We start from the raw sequence: 20987 nt of genomic DNA, 5'->3' as shown, positions 1-20987 counted from the left end.
AAGCTAACCCATGCTAGCATGTAAAATGATTATGACGACACACACATAATGTCCTGGTTATGACATTAAACTGCAGCATCTACTGGTGATTCTCCAGCTTGGGAGTTACGGGGAGCATGGAGTCACCACTTAATTACCATTACTCCCAAGTCTGTTCTGACCCTGAATGGTAGGACCTATTAGGGTCCCCCTCTATGGGTTACATAGATTTCTCAGGAGTAGAAAAAGCTCCCATTATTTTTGAGAAAGCCATGTTGCAGGCAGCTTTTCTGGAGAAAGACACTCTGACCTGAAGTCAAAACAGTAAACAGTCACCTTGCAATGCTTACCACTGGAACCATCTTATGCCAACTGAGGGAATGGCAAAAGGGTTGGACAAGCTTTGGTCACTTAAATTCAATGACATACAAATGTCTCACTATCAGACATCCTTCCTATTTTTATCATCATCCATCATTTTGATTTCGGGTTTTGTCCCTGTCAATGGGGGTGGTCAGATCTACCTCAATGCCATAGCAACCACCCTCACACCATCTTGCCCGGTTTTGGGCATCCTCTTTTCTCAAGCCAACCCTCCCAATCTCCTCCTCCACCTGTCCCCTCCATGTTTTGCTGTCCATTTACCTCAAACTCTAGCATCCTCTTCAGAACATGCTCTTCATCCCTCCTCAACACATGTCCATACCACCGCACTCCATTCGCCCTTGTCAGCCGTTCTACTGATTCTTCCAGCATCCCCATCAAGTCCTCAGTCCTCCTTTTATCAAACAGCCTCATGCCACACATTTCTCTCTCAGTCTCTCAGCAAAACAAGAAGAAAAAAATAACGATACTAACCAGTCTTAATTAAGACTGGCTAGTATCATTATTTTTTTCTTCTTGTTTTGCCTTTGTGAGTTACAAGTATTGCTATCTGTTGGAGTTTTAGCACTTTAGCTGCTATTTCTGAACTTCGGTATGTGGTGAAGCAACTGTTGCTGATCCCTTAATTATGTTTATAAATGTATAAGAACTTTTAAATAATTTCTTCACCTATAATGGTGTTTACATACCGAAGGGCTTGGTAAAAATTATTAATTATCAATTTATTAATAAATTAATAATCCTTTACCCTTTTATTTGTATATATATAATGTATATATAATGTATATATGTATGTGTGTGTCTGTGTTTGTCCCCCAACCACCATCGCTTGACAACCGATGTTGGTGTGCTTAAGTCCCCATAAACAAGTGGTTCAGTAAAAGAGACTGATAGAGTAAGTACTAGGCTTACAAAGAATAAGTCCTGGGGTTGATTTGTTCGACTAAAGGCAGTGCTCCACCATGGCCACAGTCAAATGACTGAAACAAATAAAAGAATAAAAGAATAAATAAATAAATATATGTTGAGACATAATATGAAAGATCAGTAAAGCTTTGGTGAGAAATCCTACCTGAATTCAATCAGTATCTAAGAAATGACACAAACACCAAGTATATTCAATTCACTTCCTGATAATGATGCTGTGAAAGTCTAGAAACAAGAGAAATGGATTTAGGAACTCTACTGTAAGAAATATAGTTGTGCATTTGATTAAAAGTGGTAAGGAATTTGCTTCTCTAAAACATGGTTCCAGGTTCTATCCCATTGCATGGCACCTTCAATAAACATCTTCTACTATAGCCCCAGGCTGACCAGAGCTTTGTGAGTAGATTTGGACTTTCTGTATCACTTTATTCAGTTTGTGTAAGAATCCCTTGAAGCTGCAGTGAACCAAATCAAACTGTTCTAAGTAATAATAATAATGTGTGTATGTGTGTGTGTGTGTGTGTGTGTGTGCATATGTATGTGTGTGTATGTGTTTGTTAAAACAATATCCTTGTCTTGATATTGTATGATGGTTGTAAAGGAGTTCCACCATCATACAAGTGTCCATGAAAACATGTCTGACCATGGGGAAATATTATGTAATTTAAAAACAGATGAAAGTGCAAGACTGGAAAGGCATCCAGCCACAGAAAACCTGTCTCAACATAATTCTGTCAAACCCATGTGCATATGGGATGCTAAAATGATGATGATGGTGATGATGAGGTATTATTTGTGGGTCTTAAGAAGTAGAACATGGTTAATGGATATTCGTCAGAGAGTCATACAGAGTATTCAAAAAGTATCTCCGCTGTAAGTATTTTTTATTGCAAAATATCAGATGGTATAAGACTACAAAAGAATATATTAGACTTTACAAGACTTTAAAAAAAATCTTTATAAGGTGTTGAAAGTATCGTCTTTCATTTTCAATAAACAAGTTGACTCTTCTACAGATGTTTTGAAATACATCTTGGAGAGTCGGCTTTTGAGAGTCAGGATGAAAAAAAATTCACTGCGGAGAGACTTTTTGAACACTCTGTATGCTTATATAATGATACTAGGTCACCGTGCGTGTGTGTGTGTGATATACAGTAAGTGATATCAATCTAGTTAATATAGGGAGCATTAAAAAGACGAACAAAATGAAATATGCTGGGAAAGCAAATGTGGTTCTGGTACAATGGGTTTTAATTAGTGATGCGTAAAATGATGTGAACTCAGTGAGACAATCGTTAATGAATCTGTAAATACCAAATACAGAGAGAAGCGTTTGTGTGTGTGTGATGTTATGTAATGGATTGGCAACATAAATAACAACAACAAACCCACTGAACTTTTGATATCAGCAATGGAAGGCATGGTTGTCTGCTTCCCAGACATATGGTTCTGGGTTCAGTCCCACACTGAGTAAGTGCCTTCTACTTTAGCCTCGGGCTGACCAAAGCCCTGTGAATGGATTTGGTAGATGGAAACTGAAAGAATGCCATCGTGTGTGTGTGTGTGTGTGTGCCTTTGTGTTTGTCCCTCACTACTGCTTGACAACCAGTGTTGGTGTGTTTACATCCCCATAACTTAGCAGTTTGGCAAAACAGACTGATAAAATAAGCACCAGGCTTAAAACAAAAAAATAGTCATGGGTTCCCAGCATGGCTGATCAAAACAAATAAAAAGACAAAGATATTGGGGTTGTACTGACCCAGTTTGAAGGGACTTAAAAGGACTTGTGATCAAATTCTGTTGAGGCCTACTCGTACTTTGTTTTAGGAACACGAAAAAGATGAAAGTCAAAGTACGTAGTATGGGGGAGTCATTTCGTGGGATTGTTGGGGCATCAGATGAAATGCCTGGTGGTATTTGTACTGATTCTTTACATTCTGATCACTTGGGTGGTCGACTTACTATATATCACCTCACATACATTGATGTAATGAAGAAATAATATCAAAAAATTTCCATTTTCCTGTTTTGATTTTCATCATCATCATCATCGTTTAACGTCTGCTTTCCATGCTGGCATGGGTTGGACGGTTTGACCAGGGACTGGCGACCCAGGAGGCTGCACCAGGCTCCAATCTGATCTGGCAAGGTTTCTACAGCTGGATGCTTTTCCTAATGACAACCTCTCTGAGAGGCCACCAGCACAGTAGCCAATCGGGGGGGGGGGGGGGGGGGCTGGCATTGATCATGTTTGGATGGTGCTTTTTATCTGCCACCAACATGGGGAGCTAGTCAGGTTGCATTGGCATCGGCCCATGCATGAATGGTGCAAACAATGGACTTCTTTCAGTTTCTGTCTACACTTAACAAAGCTTTGGTCCAGCTTGGGGCCGAAGTAGAACACTTTTGCACAAGGTGCCACTCTGTGGAACTGAACCTAAGAACACAGTCAAGAAGCTTAGTCACACAACCATGCCATCACTTGTGTCTGTGTGTGTGTGGGTGGGTGTATAAAGAAAGAAAGATAGATAGATAGATAGACATACATACATACACACATATATACATACATATCTATAGGCCTCTATCTATATAAAACACATGCATACATACTGAGGGAGCAATAGAGCGAGAGGGAGAACAGGTCATGGATTATGAATCTTAATACTATGACTGAAAGGGTGGCAATATTCCACTGGCAGAACCGTTACGAGGCCGGGCGAAATGCTTAGCGGTATTTTGTCTGCTGTTACATTCTGAGTTCAAACTCTGCTGAGGTTGACTTTGCCCTTAATCCTTTCAGAGTCGATTAAATAAGTACCAGTTATGCACTGGGGTTGATGTAATCCACTTAATCCCTTTGTCTGTCCTTGTTTGTCCCCACTATGTTTAGCCCCCTGTGGGTAATAAGGAAATAAATATTCTACTGGATGATAAAGACAGTTGAGTCTCACATAACATGGGGAGATTTTTCCTTCCCAATTGCAAGGATAACCACAGTGAACTGAAGGTTTTCAACTATCTTTGTTAACTCACGACATGACTGTACGATATTGTAATGATAGCAGAGTTCCGTGTTTACAGTTTTCAATTAATTTGTTTAATCAAGTGGGTGGTGGTGGTGGTTGGGGGGGGGGGGGGGCATAAACAACTTTCCAAACTCTGCAAATTGAGGAATAAAGCACGTATCATACATTTAAAGAACACAGAAGAGATTAAAAAAACAAACAACACTTGTGAGGACATAAGTGGGGAAACAGCAAATCATCTGAGTTAAAAGCAGTGTAGGTTTAAATATGAAGAGGATGTACCATGTGTGTGTGTGTGTACACACACACACATACACACACACATATATATATGGAAAGAGAAAGAGAGAGAAGTGGCTTCATGAGAGGAGATGAAGGGTTCAAGTCTGACAGAAGGAACCAGAACAGAACAAAATTCTTGCTGTGGAGGAACTACATGGCCATTCATGTTACTAGAAGAGAGGCTGGAAATGATTTGGGGCCGGACTGGAAATGGATAAAATTAGTGGTGATGAGGTGTGTGGATGGATCCTTAAGAGGGGGGGGGGGAGGAATGGGGACAGAACATGAAATGTCCATGGATTTTTTTACACACACACAACCAGGGTAATGTGAAACTCGAGTTACAAGGAAAGAATTTGGTTGAAAGAAAACTGTATATACTCTTACACATGTATCAAGTTCTCTTCCTTGGTTGTCATGTTTGGAATACATGCATTAAATTCGGGGAATACACTCAAATATGGGGAATGTTGCCTTCATCAAAAGCAGATTCAATGTGTGTTTGTGTAAATGTATCCTGCCAACTCCTGTATCCATAACCACCCCCTCCTTATCTACTCATTGATCACCTTTCACTCATCCTCATTCCAATCATCATCCTATCATTCATACCACTCATCTCACCCTGTGATGCTTGCTCATCCACTGCTACCCATTACTCCCTCTCACTCTTTTCTTCCTGTCTTCTTTCCACAGCTTCTCTGCCACCTTAACACCCTCGTCTCTCCCTATTGCTCCTTTCTTTCCTTTGAAGACTCTAAATCCTTGCCACCCTCATCTATTTTCTCTTTCGTGTTCCCTTCCCCACCGCCTTCCACTCATACTCATCTACATAACCCATCTCATTCTCCTTCTCCCTCCCCACTGACTTTCCCATCTGTTTCCCCATTTTTTTCCTCACCCCATCCCCAAAAATGATCTACTTTTACCCCGTTTCTACTTCCATCCTCTCAAAACTATAAACCATACTTCACCCCCCCCCTCATCATCATCATCATTTAATGTCCATTTTCCATGCTGGCATGAGTTGGACTGTTTGACCAGGGCTGGCAAGGCTGGAAGAGCTGCAATGGGTCCCACTGTCTGCTATGGTCTGGTTTCTATGGTTGCATGCCCTTCCGAATGACAACCATTTTACTGAGTGTATATTGGATGCTTTTTATGTGGCACCAGCACCAGTGAGGTCACCAAGTATCTTGCAAGAGATACACGACAGGCTTCTTTCAGTTTCCATCTACCAAATCCACTTATAAGGCTTTGGTTGTCCTAAGACACTTGCCTAAGGTGCCACACAGTGGGACTGAACCTGGAACCAAGTGGTTGGGAAGCAAGCTTCTCACCACACAGCCATCCCTGCACCTCTAACCTTCATGAAATTAATGTTTTATCTTTTTTTTTCATGGTATGTTTGCTGGTGAAGCTGAGGGGCTTTTTTCCACACTCTGCACATGCGCGCGCGCGACGAGCTTCCAATAGTTTCTATCAATCAAATTCATTCATAAGGCATTAGTCAGCCTGACACCATAGTAGAAGACATTTGCCCAAGGTGCTGCACAGAGGACCTGAACCTGAAAAGCACATGGTTGTGAAGCCACCCTCTTAAAAATACATCCGCCATTGCTCACAGGGGCAGCCTTTCATGTTTTTTTCCATTCAAGGAATCTTTACAAGCTGTTATATATAGCTTTATCTAATTTGTGTTCCAACATTAAAAACGATTTATTTCACGTCTTTTCAAGTTTCTAAATTCTTGTGACGTAAATAATACATATAAACACACACACACACACACACACATCTGCACCCACATCAACCTAAAGAGGATGTGGTTTGTTTTCCTGTTGCTACTTATTCTCCATTGACTCATTACATTTCTATGATATTGATTAAATAAAGCCAACGGTTCTTTCATTCTGCCCAAAATTACCATGAAAAACAGATCAAAGAAACAAAGACAAGCTATTTAACAAGATGCAACTAAACAAGTTTGTTCCAAAACAAAAGAGAAAGACAACAACAAATGTGAAAGAACAAGACATTTATACTCTGCAGTTAAATCATTGTTTGGTTGGTTTTTGGTTTCCTCTTTCCGTGAGAGGATTAAACTGGGACAGGAAAAGAAGACAAAACTCAAGTATTATTAAATTAAGTTGAAATTTAACAGAAATCTATGTTAGAAGTTAAAGAGGCTACAATAATAGGGTGAAGTATACATAGATCTTCTCTGTTTGGCTATCAATTTGCAATCTCTTCAATTTCTGCTCAAATTGATTACATATTTGGTATAATGATGTAGTTTTATATGCTAATCAATGCCATTAAGTTCATTTTTGCCATAAATCAATAAATAGAGAGTTATTAATTTTTAAATTTTGCAAATATTGGGTAATTTTAAGTCAATCATAAGCCACAGGCGCATTCATGCCCGTTTCCACAGTAACAAGCCAAACATGAGAACTCTTTTCTCTGAGAGATAGCACATGTTGATAAATATATTCTAAGTAAAATGTGCCAATTTGCTTCTTATACTCGGGTCGAAAGATGTGCTAAAAATAAGAGCTAAATAGGCCTTAACTCAAGGACCCTCAAATTTTTTGTTTTTGCTTTTTGCATAATAGTATGAATTCCTGTGCATAGAATACAAATTTCCCAAAATTTTCTGAAAATTCAAAAACATAAAAAAGTCATGAGAGGATATATGGCATGTGTCAAGAAGAATTTGATTTATTTACAGTTTCATTATTAAAACGTGCTATTTTCAGAATGTTGACAACTCATGCTGTCATGCACAAAATGACAGCCTCCAAATCCTGTTTTCTGATTGGATGAAAGTTATCAAATTTTAAATCTTCATAACTTTTTAAAAAATTTCTGGAAAAAGCTAAATATCTCCTTAGATTCAACTTGGAAAACTACATTAATACACCAAATTTTAAAATTGTCAATAAACTTAGAAATTCACAGCTGCAGCCAAGCAGAAAAGATCTGATGCTTTACCTTTCACCCTTTCGGGGTTGATAAAATAAGTACCAGTTGAACACTGGGGGTCAATGCAATTGACTCATACTCTCTCCCAAAATTGCTGCCCTTGTAGCAAAATTTGAAACCATTATTATTATTATTATTATTATTATTATTAGTGATATTATTGCTAAGATGGCAAACTGGCAGAATCGCTAACAGAATACCAGTGGCATGTAAAAAGCACCCACTACACTCTTGGAGTGGTTGGCATTAGGAATGGCATCCAGCTGTAGAAACACTGCCAGATCAGATTGGAGCCTGGTGCGGCCTCCTGGCTTGCCAGACCCCAGTCAAACCGTCCAACCCATGCCAGCATGGAAAGCAGACGTTAAACGATGATGATGATGATGACTTTGCCTTTCATCCTTTCGGGGTTGATAAATTAAGTACCAGTTGCATACTGGGGTCAATCTAATCGACTGGCTCCCCTCCCCAAAATTTTGGGCCTTATGCCCAGAGTAGAAAAGAATATTGAGACACTGATAGATTGACTTGCTGAGAACCAGCAGCCAAAATCTCCCTCAAATCACATTGTCTTAGAAGACATAATAATAGATAAGGTAGTCATAAATTGTGTGAAAACAAGGAGGATTGGTCATAGTTGGAACGTCTTTGATCATAGATCTGCTTAATTAGGACTGAACAACCAGCATAGTGATGTTTATGAGAAGTGTGTGAGGGGGGGAGTGTGAGGGCGGGAGAGAGATTGTGTGGTGGGAGTTTGTGGGTGTGAGAGTGTGTGTGTGGGAAGTTTATGTGTGGGTGTGGGGATGTGTGGGAAGAAATGTGTGTGTGTGTGTAAATTATTTATTTTACTCAATTCAAAATTCCAGTCCATGTTGAGATAAGAAAATCAAATAAAACCAGGCACAAAGATAAATGAATTGAGGCGAGAGATAACTGGGCACCCCAACCAATCCTCCTTTGAAAGGCCTGAAATATCCTATTCTCTGATTGGTGAATATTGTCTGCTAACATCTAAAATATTGTCTGTTTGTGTCACCACAGGTCATAACGTTTCAATGGGGAACAAGCTAAGTGTTTTAACATCCGGGGTTTGAATTTCAGCCTAAATCGTTAAAGTGAAAGATTTTACAAATTTATCAGTTTTAATTATAAAAAGTAGAAATAGGTACAGACGTAGCTGTGTGGTGAGAAGTTTGCTTCCCAACCACATGATTCTGGGTTCAGTCCTACTGTGTGGCACGTTGGGCAAATGTTGCCTCGGGCCACTCAAAGCTTTGTGAGTGGATTTGGTAGATGGAAACTGAAAGAAGCTCATCTTGTATATGACATATCTATGCATGTGTTTGTGTCCCCCCCCCTCCAACTGCTTGACAGCTGGTGTTGGTTTGTTTATGTTCCTGTAACTTAGCAGTCCAGCAAAAGAGACTAATAGAATAGGTAGCAGGCTTAAAAAATTTAGTCCTGAGGGTTGATTCATTTGACTAAAGATTCTTCAAGGTGGTGCCCCAGTATGGCCAGAGTCTAATGACAGAAACAAGTGAAAAACATAGAAGATAAAATTGGGTTTGTTTTTGTTTAATTTTTTTTCTGTGACAGAAGCAAACCAAAAGTTAGAACCATGTTTTGGAACATCACAAACTAGAATGATGCTTTCTTCACCATTCGAGTAACATCTGGCCAGTTGAGACTAACATTTCCATGCCTCAAAGGAATATATTTCTCAAGAAAAACTTGAATAGTAATTAAATAAATTCTTTCTAGAAATATTCCAAGGCCCACATAGAGAGCTATAAATAATAGTACAAGGATTACAAAATTACTATTTTTAAATCTCACGAGAGATATTCAGCAACATTACTTTCGAGTAAAGATTGTTTGCCAACATAACATGGCAGTCCTGGTTTAGGACGAATGTTGCTGTAATTTAGCCCCAGGAGACATCGTCTCCAGTTGGCTATACGTCATGATTTGTGTCCTTATATTTTCGAAAATATAAGGACACACACTGTGTTCGAATATATAAGGACACAAATCGTGTCGTATAGCCAGCTGGAGATGATGTCTCCTGGGGCTACATTACAGCAACATTCGTCCTAAACCAGGACTACCATGTTATGTTGGCAAACAATCTTTACTACAAGGATTACTGCTTTCAAATTTTGGCATAAGGCCAGCAATTTCGGAGGGAAGTGGGGGAGATCAATTATATTGACCCCCAGAACTCAACTGGTACTTATTTTATCAACTCTGAAAGAAAAAAAGGCAAAGTTGACCTTGGCGGAATTTGAACTCAGAAATAACTATAAGTCCTGGTATCGTTTCATTCAACTAAAAATTCTTCAAGGTGATGCCCCAGCATGGTCACAGCTTGATGACTGGAACAAGTAAAAGATAACGGATATACGCACACATGTTTGAAACATATGCACACACACACACATGCACGCGTGTGCACATGTGCACACACGTTATTTCATTATGTGGCTGATTTATTGAGTACCAGGTGTGTAACGACTATAACACCACCACCAATGTCAAGTGTGTGTATGTGCACGTGCAAGTGCGAATGTCTGTGTGTGCGTGAGACTTACTTATCTCTGATATGATTCACCAGGGTGGACGTTTTGCTTGTCCATCACAGATAATCCAGACATGTCATTGTGTTGGTCAGAGAAGCACGGATATCAAACAAGTGGTCATGAAATGTTTAGATTAAAATTAAGATTATTGAAAGAAAACATTGAAAAGAATAGGAATGTAGTCTGTGTGGGTGGAGCGGGGGGGGGGGGCGAATCTGATGGAATGAGAAGAAATATTTAAAACAGCAGTTCTCAACTGTAACCCCAAGGGCCATATGTAACCCTCAAGCATCTTTCTGGCGTGTTTTACTTTTTTGTAGTGGGGCCTCCTAAGAAGATCAGGGTTTCGGGTATGGCCCAAACGCTAAAAGGTTGAGAAGTGCCAATTCAGAACATACTTGATAGAAACCAATATTTGGAAAAGTCTTGGACAGAACTGAACACAAGAACAGAAAAACTTATGTAGACTCGGTGTTCAATGTTGGTGTTGTTGAGCCCTCGGTCAGACCTGATGGAGCATCTATGATCAATGGCAATCCAGCTATGACAATATTGTCTCTCTTTTTGTCAATCATGGTCTATCTGGGACTACATTATCCAATGTGACTTTCCTGTCATGGCTGTTGTTACTGTTTAACCCTAGGTCAGGCCTCATTGAGAAGATCTATGTTCAAAAATATCCCACTCATGACCACCTCCATCTAATTTATCTTATCATCCATTAACTGATGCAGTCCTTTCTAAGATGGCAAGGTGTAATCTAAGGGACATTCGGCTGTGATTTTCAGCAGGTTGCACAGGCAGGGAATGTGCGGTTAAGAAATTTGTTTTGCGGTTTCCAGTTCAATCCCCTTCTGACACACTTTGACCGTGGGTTAGACAGAGGCAGAGGAGTGAAATTCGGCTGATATATGAAGGGCTACAAACATGTAGAAGTTTAAACCACATGAGCAGTACAGATACTTAGACTACATGAATGACACATGGCTTTAAACTAAATGACTTGAGAAAGGTTTTGCTCTATAATACTGAACGGAAGGCAATCAGTGTGAATTCTACATTATCAGTAGCAGACTATGTAGGAATGGCCACCTGTTGTCGGTGGTACCATGTCATCTGGGAATATTTAACCTCAAATGAAAGCTTTCTCAATTTTCCACATCTGAACTGTGGCTAATTATGGCTTGTGTATGTGTATGTGTATGTGAGAGAGAGAGAGAAAGAGAGAGAGAGAGAGATTGATTCACCATGGTGAATGTTTTGCTCATCTATCACACATAATCCAGACATGTCGTTGTGTGGTCTTCATTGTTCTTTAATTAATTTATTAATCCAACAATGACTGCAGTTTATTATTAATTGATGCTTAACCTCATCCATCGCTCTTGTCTCCTTTGAACATGGGTGTGGCCCAGTTATATTGAATGTGTTAAACAATAATATTGGTTTCAAATTCTGGCACAAGGCCAGCAATTTTAGGGGAGGGGGTGAAGTCAATTACTTTGACCCCACTTCTCAACTGGTACTTATTTAATCGACCTCCGAAAGAGATGAAAGGCAAAGTCAACCTCAGCAGGATTTGAACTCAGAACATAAAGACATGAATCACTGCCAAGTGTTCTGTCCATGATGCTAACGATTCTGCCAAATCACTGCCTTGAAGGACTGTATTTTAATTTGTCTGACACTAATGATTCTACTAAACAACCACCTTCTATCATAACAATTATTAACACAGAATTTCATTGCACACAGACATGTTCATTTACGCTCTTTTACTTGTTTCAGTCATTTGACTGCGGCCATGCTGGAGCACCACCCTTAGTTGAACAAACTGACCCCAGGACTTATTCTTTCTAAGCCTAGTACTAAGTCTATCGGTCACTTTTGCCGAGCCACTAAGTTATAGGGATATAAACACACCAACATTGGTCATCAAGCGATGGTGGGGGCAGAGAAATACAGACACACAAATGCATACACACACACGCACACACACATATATATATATATATACGATGTCTACCAAATCCACTCACAAGGCTTTGATCGGCCTGAGGCTATAGTAGAAAATGCTTGCCCAAGGTGCCATGCAGTAGGACTGAACTCGGAACCATGTGGTTAGTAAGCAAGCTTCTTATTTCTTTATTGCCCGCAAGGGGCTAAACATAGAGGGGACAAACAAGGACAGACAGAGGGATTATTAAGTCGATTACATCGACTCTGGTGCATAACTGGTACTTAATTTATTGACCCCAAAAGGATGAAAGGCAAAGTCGACCTTGGTGGAATTTGAACTCAGAACGTAACGGCAGACGAAATACCGCTGAGCATTTTCGCCCGGTGTGCTAACGTTTCTGCCAGCTCACCACCTTTCTTACCACACAGCCACCCCTGTGCCTATAAAGTCACCCCTACACCTATATTCACACGCATTTCTTTACATATAATTTTTTTCATTTTCTGAAAAAAGAATGTGTGTGATTGTAAATTTCTTGGAAAAACAGCTATTTGCATATTTGTCAGTAGAAAGAGAAACTTAGCCACAAGTTTGTTTTCATATCATTACAATGGAACTCTCAAAAGGGTAAATAAACAGAAGAAATCAAATACTACAAAGAAACAACAAAATTCCAACCAAAACATGGAAATATGAAAAAAGAACATATGTTGCAATCTGCCACAAAACAAGCAAAAGTCTTTACAGTAAAAAAACAGATTTCAACTGTTACGGAAACAGTTTCCTCCTGAACAGAAATACGACAAACTTTGAAATAATGACAACATGAAAGTCTTCTTTTCTTCCATCAATAACTTCTCTCAAATGAGAGCAAATTCCAAGCAAGTAAAACGGAAATACTGAACTAAAATCCTGTTGACAATGATGTAAATAATTATAATTTCAGTAACAGAAACACTTGCCCTCCATTGGTAAAATGTTTTACTAAAGACCAGGCTAAGTGACCTCTTCACACTTGTCTTCTCTAACTACTTAAATGGCATTACTAAAAGCAGCAAGCATATTTGTCTTTGAATATCTGAGGATCCTCACAGCACCATTTGAAAGGACCCCCACCTCATCATGTGATTAGCAGGAATCATTTTTGTCCTACAGAGCACGATTTGCACATACACACAACACAGATTCGAAATTTCCCCCAAGACACCTGATGAAGGCTGGAGAGTTTATCAGTCGAAACGTTGTGTTAACAACAAACAAGATGAGGACAAATATCCGTCAAATGTAAATAAAGTAAATAATGGAAAAGGGATTTTAAATGATGATGATGATGATGATGATGTTGAATTTCATACAGAACAATATGATGGCAAGAAACACAACAAAGGCCAGCAACATCAAAATCCCTTATTCACCAAAAGTTAGGGACTGTAGGAATAATACCAATTCTGTAGGTGGTGCTGCTCCATCATGGCCACAGATCTTAGGCTGGAACTATAGAAAAGGAGGAATCTACCACTGAAATATCTTGATTTCTTTTTTTATATGAAATTAGAGACTATCCTCTTTCTTCTTACTCTTTTACTTGTTTCAGTCATTTGACTGTGGCCATGCTGGAGCACCACCTTTAGTCAAGCAAACCGACCCCAGGACTTATTCTTTGTAAACCTAGTACTTATTCTATCGGTCTCTTTTGCCGAACCACTAAGTTACGGGGACGTAAACACACCAGCATCGGTTGTCAAGCGATGTTGGGGGAACAAACACAGACACACATATATATACATATATATACGATGGGCTTCTTTCAGTTTCCGTCTACCAAATCCACTCACAAGGCTTTGGTCGGCCTGAGGCTATAGTAGAAGACACTTGCCCAAGGTGCCACGCAGTAGGACTGAACCCAGAGCCATGTGGTTGGTAAGCAAGCTACTTACCACACAGCCACTCTTGCTCTTCCTATAATTCTTTCAGATTTTGGTAAAAGACTAGCAGTTATACGGGGGGGGGGGGAAGCTAATTACATCGACTCCAGTACTTGACCAGTACCTTATTTTATGAACCTCAAAAAAAAAAAAAAAAAAATGAAAGAGAAATCTGAACTTGGTGGAATTTGAACTCAGAACGTTAAGAGCTGAAAGAAATGCTGAGTAATGTTCTGACACTTGAGCGATTCTGCCAGGCCATTGAATCTTTCTAGAAATAAGAAACAGCAATATTAAATATGGTTTCTCTTTAAAGTGTATCTCATAAGAACACAGAACACTTTATTCGTTAAGTACGTGAGAACAATAATTATCTGTCCAATAGAGTCGGCCATCAACAGCTGCACCCACTCCTCTTTTCAAAAGTCACTGGAATTCGTCTCTTCCTTTTTTTTTTTTTTGGGCAGCCATTGTTTTACACTCTTCAAGATGAGTCATGACAACCAATTGCAATTAGAGGACATTTCCTTCTATGCGCCCCCCCTTCTAATTGCTACTTGAAGCAACGATAGTCTCTCTATGAAAGAAACTCAACTTGCTAGAAGCAACAGCTAAATCTCCCTAAAATCACACTTGTAACAGCAATCAAAAGGTCACAAACATCAGTTGTTATCTGTAAGGGCCCTGCATCTGTCAAAAATTTCACAATTCCCCAAATTTCCCAACATTAGTCCTGACATGCCCATCCACCCTTTCCTCTTTATGACTCTTTTAATATTCATTTTCCTATCTTTTTCTGCTAAATTCTGTGTTCTGTGTCTCTGCTTTTTACCTTTCACTGTTGTCTTTCTTTCTTTGACTTATTAAGGGCTCTTTTCTGTCCCCTCTTTTCACCTTTTCGGATGAGTTGTGTACCTGAGCATTATATGTAATCAGCTCATTATCATTAATTAGAATGTAATGCAGCTACGTTGGTCCTGAGAAAAGATTAGAGGGTCATAGTTGGAGGGCTTTCAATTGTTAGTCAGCTTGATCAAGTCAGACTCAGGGTAATACAACAGGTTTTGGAAATTCTCCAAAATCAAAGCAACACAAAACAAACTGTCAGCGAAAATTAATAAACTGAAAAATACCTGAGAGGTTCAAAAAGAGAGAAAGAATGATTTCTAATAAAGATTCATGATATTCATAAAAAATAGTAGTTGAAAAATATCGTTATAGGTTTAAATATACCACAAACAAGTATTAAAAAAATGGAGGAGACAAAAAAGATTTTGAGTCAAAATTTTGTATTAAATCTAATTTTGATTCAACATCTTTTTCTCCTCCATTTTTCTATAATTGTTTATGGTATTTTTATAACTATAATGATATTTTTCAACTCTCTCTCTATCTATATATATATATCTATATATATATATATATCTATATCTATATATATATATCTATATATCTATATATATACTAGCAGAAATACCGGGCTTTGGCCGGGTTAAAGAGAATAATGAAATCTAAAAACGCCGTCTAGACTACGCAACCCTCAACTGTTAGTAGCTACGATACCATATTTCTACATTAATAACTCTCCAATCCATGCCAGCATGGAACATAGACATTAAGTGGAATGCCAGTCTGTCATCTAGGAGGGCCTTGAAATCAATGTTACCAACTGGGGACTATGTGTGTCGTAGTGATAATAAAAAGACCCAAAGGAGGTCTGCAACGAAATAATTTTACTCAACACTTTGCAAGTGAATCAGTGGAGGCAAAGATGCGTCTCATTTACTTGATAATTTATGCACCACATTGCAGAAATCACAATGTAAGTATATTTGAAAGGGTAGTCTTACACTGTTGTACCGTTGAATTACAAATAATGCTCATCTGTTATGTTCGGGTTAAAATTTCATCAACATCAAAAATATATGAATTTTCATGGGAGTTATGGCCGTTATACATAGAATATAATTTCCAAATTTCATAAAGATCAGTTCAGTACTTTTGACGTAGTTTTGGATAAGAAAACAAATGACTAATGTGTGTGTTTGTGTTTGTGTGTGATGGGTGTATATATGTATAGATATCTGTATGCATGTATATATATGTACACATCTACACATGTGTATACATATACATGTATGCATATAGATCTATATCTATATATATATATCTATGCATATACGTGTACATATACATGTATATGTATACATCTCTCTCTCTCTCTCTGAAAGTATCTGTCATTACAGTATCGAAATGTGATTGTTTCAGTTAGTAGAATAGTTTCATTTTTAAAGTGAAAGTATTTGACATGAGTGTTTTTGTTTCACTTTTGACACGTAATACTTAAATAGTGGAGGAGATATTATGTTGCCGTGGGCTCGAACTCTGCAAGAAGTTAAAAAAGTTTTTGACTAAAACACAACTGGAACCCTAAGTAAGGCATCTGTAAAATTTGAATGAAATTGGTTGCGTAGTTCTCGAGTTTTAGGGATTCACACAGACAGACAGACACACATTCTCATTTTTATATATATAGAAGATATATCATCATCATCATCATCATCACTGTTGTCGTTGTCATTGTTTAGCGTCTGTTATCCCTGCTGACATGGACTGTATGGTTTGACGTGGAGTTGGCCAGCCCAGGGAGCTGTCCAGGCTCCCCTTGTATGTTGTGGCATGGTCTCCTACAGCTGGATGCCGTTCCTAACATGCCAACCCCTTTGCAGAGTGTTCTGGGTGCATTATATGTGTATCCATATCTATGTGTGTGTCTTTGTGTCTGTGTTTGTAACTCCATCACCACCACCACCACCACCACTTGGCAACCAGTGTTGGTGTGTTTACATCCCCATAACTTAGCAGTTCAGCAAAAGAGACCAAAAGAATTAATACCAGGCTTAAAAAAAAAAAAAAGGTACTGGGGTTGATTCATCTAACTAAAAATCCTTCAAGGTGGTGCCCCAGCATGGCCACAGTCAAATGACTGAAACAAGAAAATGATAAAGACCACATCGATACTGACAGAATGAAAGGACCACAAAGGTCACTAACACTCCCCCCACACTCATTTACAACTAATTAATTAAATCTGGTCGATTCCTGCAGGTAAAGAGCTTCGCCCCCCCCCCCCCCCCCCACCATCATCAAACCAACCGAGGGTCAAAAACATTCCACCCATGACCATCCCACCTTTATAAGTATCTGTGATTAGATTGTCCAATGCGTCTTTTCCTTGTTGTGTAGGGGTCCACCACTTTGAAGGGATCCAAAGAGCAATTGGCGGATTGCTGATTGCAAATTACGATTCCATGGAATCTGGTCGTCTCCTGACACTATCCATCCACAGAATGGATGAGGGTTAATAACGGTCTTGAATTCTAGCACAAGGCCAACAATTTCAGAGAGAGTGGAGTGGGGTAAGTTGATTAGGTCAGAATTTGAACTCAGAACATAAAGATAGCATTCTGTTTGGTATGCTCGTGATTCTGCCAGCTTGCTGACGATGATGAGGATGATGATGATGGTAATGACAGTGATGATGATGACATTGATGACGATGGTGACGATGATGATGATGGTGATGGTGATGACAACGATGATGATGGTGATCCTTTCTACTAAAGGCACAAGGGTTGAAATTTTGAGGGCGGGAAATAGTCAATTACATTGATTTCCCCAGTATGCAACTGGTATTTCTTTCATCGCCCCCCCCCCCTCCATCCCCGAAAGGATGAAACGTAAAGTTGACCTCGCCAGAGTTTGAACTCAGAACGTAAGGACAGATGAAATGCCATCAAAGATTGTGCCTGGCGTGCTAATGATTCTGCCTTATGATGATTGTTAATATTTAGACTAACTGTCCCCCCCCCCGCCCCACCATCAGCCTTCAGAATGATTAATGATTAAATGTGATTGAAACTGGAAAGAAGACACTTTTAAAAAATCAGAGAGACAAACAGACAAAGAGAAAGAGATTAAACAACACTTTACATGGTTTTTGAAACACCATTTTATATATCAACATCATCATCATCATCATCATAAGTGCAGGAGCGGCTGTGTGGTATGTAGCTTGCTTACCAACCACATGGTTCCGGGTTCAGTCCCATTGCGTGGCACTTTGGGCAAGTGTCTTCTACTATAGCCTCGGGCCGACCAAAGCCTTGTGAGTGGATTTGGTAGACGGAAACAGTAAGAAGCCTGTCATATATAATTGTATATATATGTGTGTGTTTGTGTGTCTGTGTTTGTCCCCGAACATCGCTTGACATGCGATGCTGGTGTGTTTACGTCTCCGTAACTTAGCGGTTCGGCAAAAAGAAGCCAACAGAATAAGTATTAGGATTAGAAAAGAATAAGTCCTGGGGTCGATTTGCTCGACTAAAGGCAGTGCTCCAGCATGGCCACAGTCAAATGACTGAAACAAGTAAAAGAATAAAAGAAAATCATCGTTGTTTAATGTCTGTCTTCCATGCTGGCATGGGTGGAATGGTTTGACAGGAGCTGGCTCGGCAGGAGCCTGCATCAGTCTTCTGTGACTGTTTTGGCAGGGTTTTTACAGCTGGATGCCCTTCCTAACACCAACCACTCAACAGAATGGACTTAGTGCTTTTTAAGTGGCACCTGCACTGACAAGGTCACCAAGTACCTTGCAAGACAAAGAAAAAAATGGAAAGAAGCTGAGAGATTATGAAAAATTCTAAATCTACAGAGAAAAACCAGATTTAACCAATAATTTCTGTTATACTGAGACGATTCCAGACAATATTTTCTTTGAAGAATTTCTACCTTTCTACTCTCCTCCCCTACCACCTTCCCCAATTTACCATCCCAAGATTGGATCAGAGATATTCAGGGGTTGGTATGATGTAATGAACTGTTCCAGAGATAAATCAAAGAGAAACAGTGTTATCATCATCATCAACATATTATTATTAGCATTATTATTATTATTATTAAGGTGGGGAGTTGGCAGAGTCATTAGGACACTGGATGAAATGCTTAGTGGTATTTTGCCCATTGTTTCATTCTGAGTTCAAATTACTCCAAGGAGTCAATAAATAAAGTACCAGTGAAACACTGGGGTCAATATAATCCACTAGTTCCTCCCCACAAAATTTCAGGCCTTCTGTCTATAATAGAAAGGATTATTATTATTATTATTATTATTATTATTATTATTATTAATATCATTGTAATTATTATTAAGGCAGTGAGCTGGCAGAATCGTTAGCACTCTGGACGAAATGCTTAGTGGTATTTCATCAGTTTTTATGTTCTGAATTCAAATTCTGTTGAGGTCGACTTTGCCTTTCATCCTTTCGGGGTCGATAAATTAAGTACCAGTTATGCACTGAGATCAATATGATCAACTTATCCCCTGCCCCCAAATTTCAGGCATTGAGTCTTTAATCAAAAGGATTATTCATCATCATCATCATCATCATTGTTTAACGTCCGCTTTCCATGCTAGCATGGGTTGGACGATTTGACTGAGGACTGGCGAAGCAGATGGCTACACCAGGCTCCAATATGATCTGGCAAGGCTTCTACAGCTGGATGCCCTTCATAATGCCAACCACTCCAAGAGTGTAGTGGGTGCTTTTATGTGCCACCCGCACGAGGGCCAGTCTAGCGGTACTGGCAACGGCCACGCTCAAAATGGTGTTTTGTACATGCCACCTGCACAGGAGCCAGTCCAGCGGCACTGGCAACGACCTCGCTCGAATGTTTTTTTACGTGCCACCGGCACAGGTGCCAGACAAGCTGGCATTGACCACGATCAGTTGGTGCCTTTTACGTGACACTGGCACAGAAACTAGTCAAGGTGGCTCTGGCATTGGCCACGTTCAGATAGTGCTTTTTACGTGCCACCGGCACCGGGGTCACAACTACAATTTCCATTTCATTGGAAAAATGCTTTCACCGCAAATTCTGATACAATTGGAATCTATACCATATGAAACATATTTATAGAAAACGTCATTTAAAGAAATTCATTTTTTTGGGAAGTTATGAGGAAACAAAGTCAAGGGGTGGGAGGCACATTTGTGTAGGTATGCCAAAAGTTTTAACATGTAAGCCATATTTTTCTTTTTTAAAAGGAAAATAAAAAAAAAAGAGTGATAATTAGACAGAAAGAGAAATACTTACAGGAGAAATAAGGATCTAAAATATATCCAAAAATCAAAAGCAGAATGTCAGAAACCAATTCTCAGAGAATACATCCATGTAATTGCTATTATTATAATTATAATTATAATTATTAACAAAAGCTGTAGCTTCTTTTGTTTTATAAAGCTGTTAACTCATGCAGAAGCTCAAAAACTGAACACAACGTCAGGAGAAGCTAATCACACTTCTGTGACTACAGAGTTTAATTCGATCCTATTTTGTAAAAACCTGCAGGTATGTCAGAGAGAGAGAACATATTTTATAGGAGTGGGCTAGGAGGGAGGGAGACAGAAAAAGTAACACAGGTAATAGCAGATGTGGACAATAAAGGCCAGAATAGATTTTAACAATGCCAACAGGATATCGTAGAAGGAAGTGAAATCCTTAAAAAAGCTTTTCCGTCTGATGGTTCCCTTAAATACAAACAACTATTATTTTATGACACTGGCTTGCATTACCTACCCATGACAACACATTTACTGTCACTGGTTGGTTGGGGGGGGTGCGTGTGTGTGTGTGAGAGAGAGAGAGAGAGAGAGAGAGAGAGAGAGAGAGAGAGAAAGAGAGAGAAAGAGAGAGAGAGAGATATTAATGGTTTCTTGTTAGGAAACCAATAGAATTTATGCAGGGCTGTAATGAGAAGTGGTCGGAATAATTGAGACAAGGGTAAAAATATTAGTTATAGAATAAAAACACAGGGTTAACGGCTCAACATATCACCCCCCCCCCTTATGTTTGACGGGTTATGTTGTAT

General features: G+C 39.2%; 1 protein-coding gene across 8 annotated transcripts in view; it reads right to left on the bottom strand.

Annotated features, from left to right (window-relative positions):
* LOC106874312 (uncharacterized) overlaps positions 1–20987 on the bottom strand; it is a 75109-nt gene that overhangs the window by 8763 nt on the left and 45359 nt on the right. For 2 of the 8 annotated variants that reach the window (XM_089365346.1, XM_089365351.1), the window contains exon 2: positions 1187–1343. The exons of 4 other annotated variants lie outside the window; for them this stretch is intronic. The gene's annotated coding sequence lies outside the window, so the exon portion shown is untranslated. The remainder of the gene's footprint in view (positions 1–1186; positions 1344–20987) is intronic. 2 more of the 8 variants (XM_089365344.1, XM_089365350.1) reach the window with 1 other exon arrangement.

This window comes from Octopus bimaculoides, chromosome 1 (assembly GCF_046866305.1).
Source record: "Octopus bimaculoides isolate indiv1 chromosome 1, ASM4686630v1, whole genome shotgun sequence".
NCBI lineage: Eukaryota > Metazoa > Mollusca > Cephalopoda > Octopoda > Octopodidae > Octopus > Octopus bimaculoides.
Note: the sequence above shows the minus strand (reverse complement) of the source record. Positions and strands in the feature narration are given on the sequence as shown.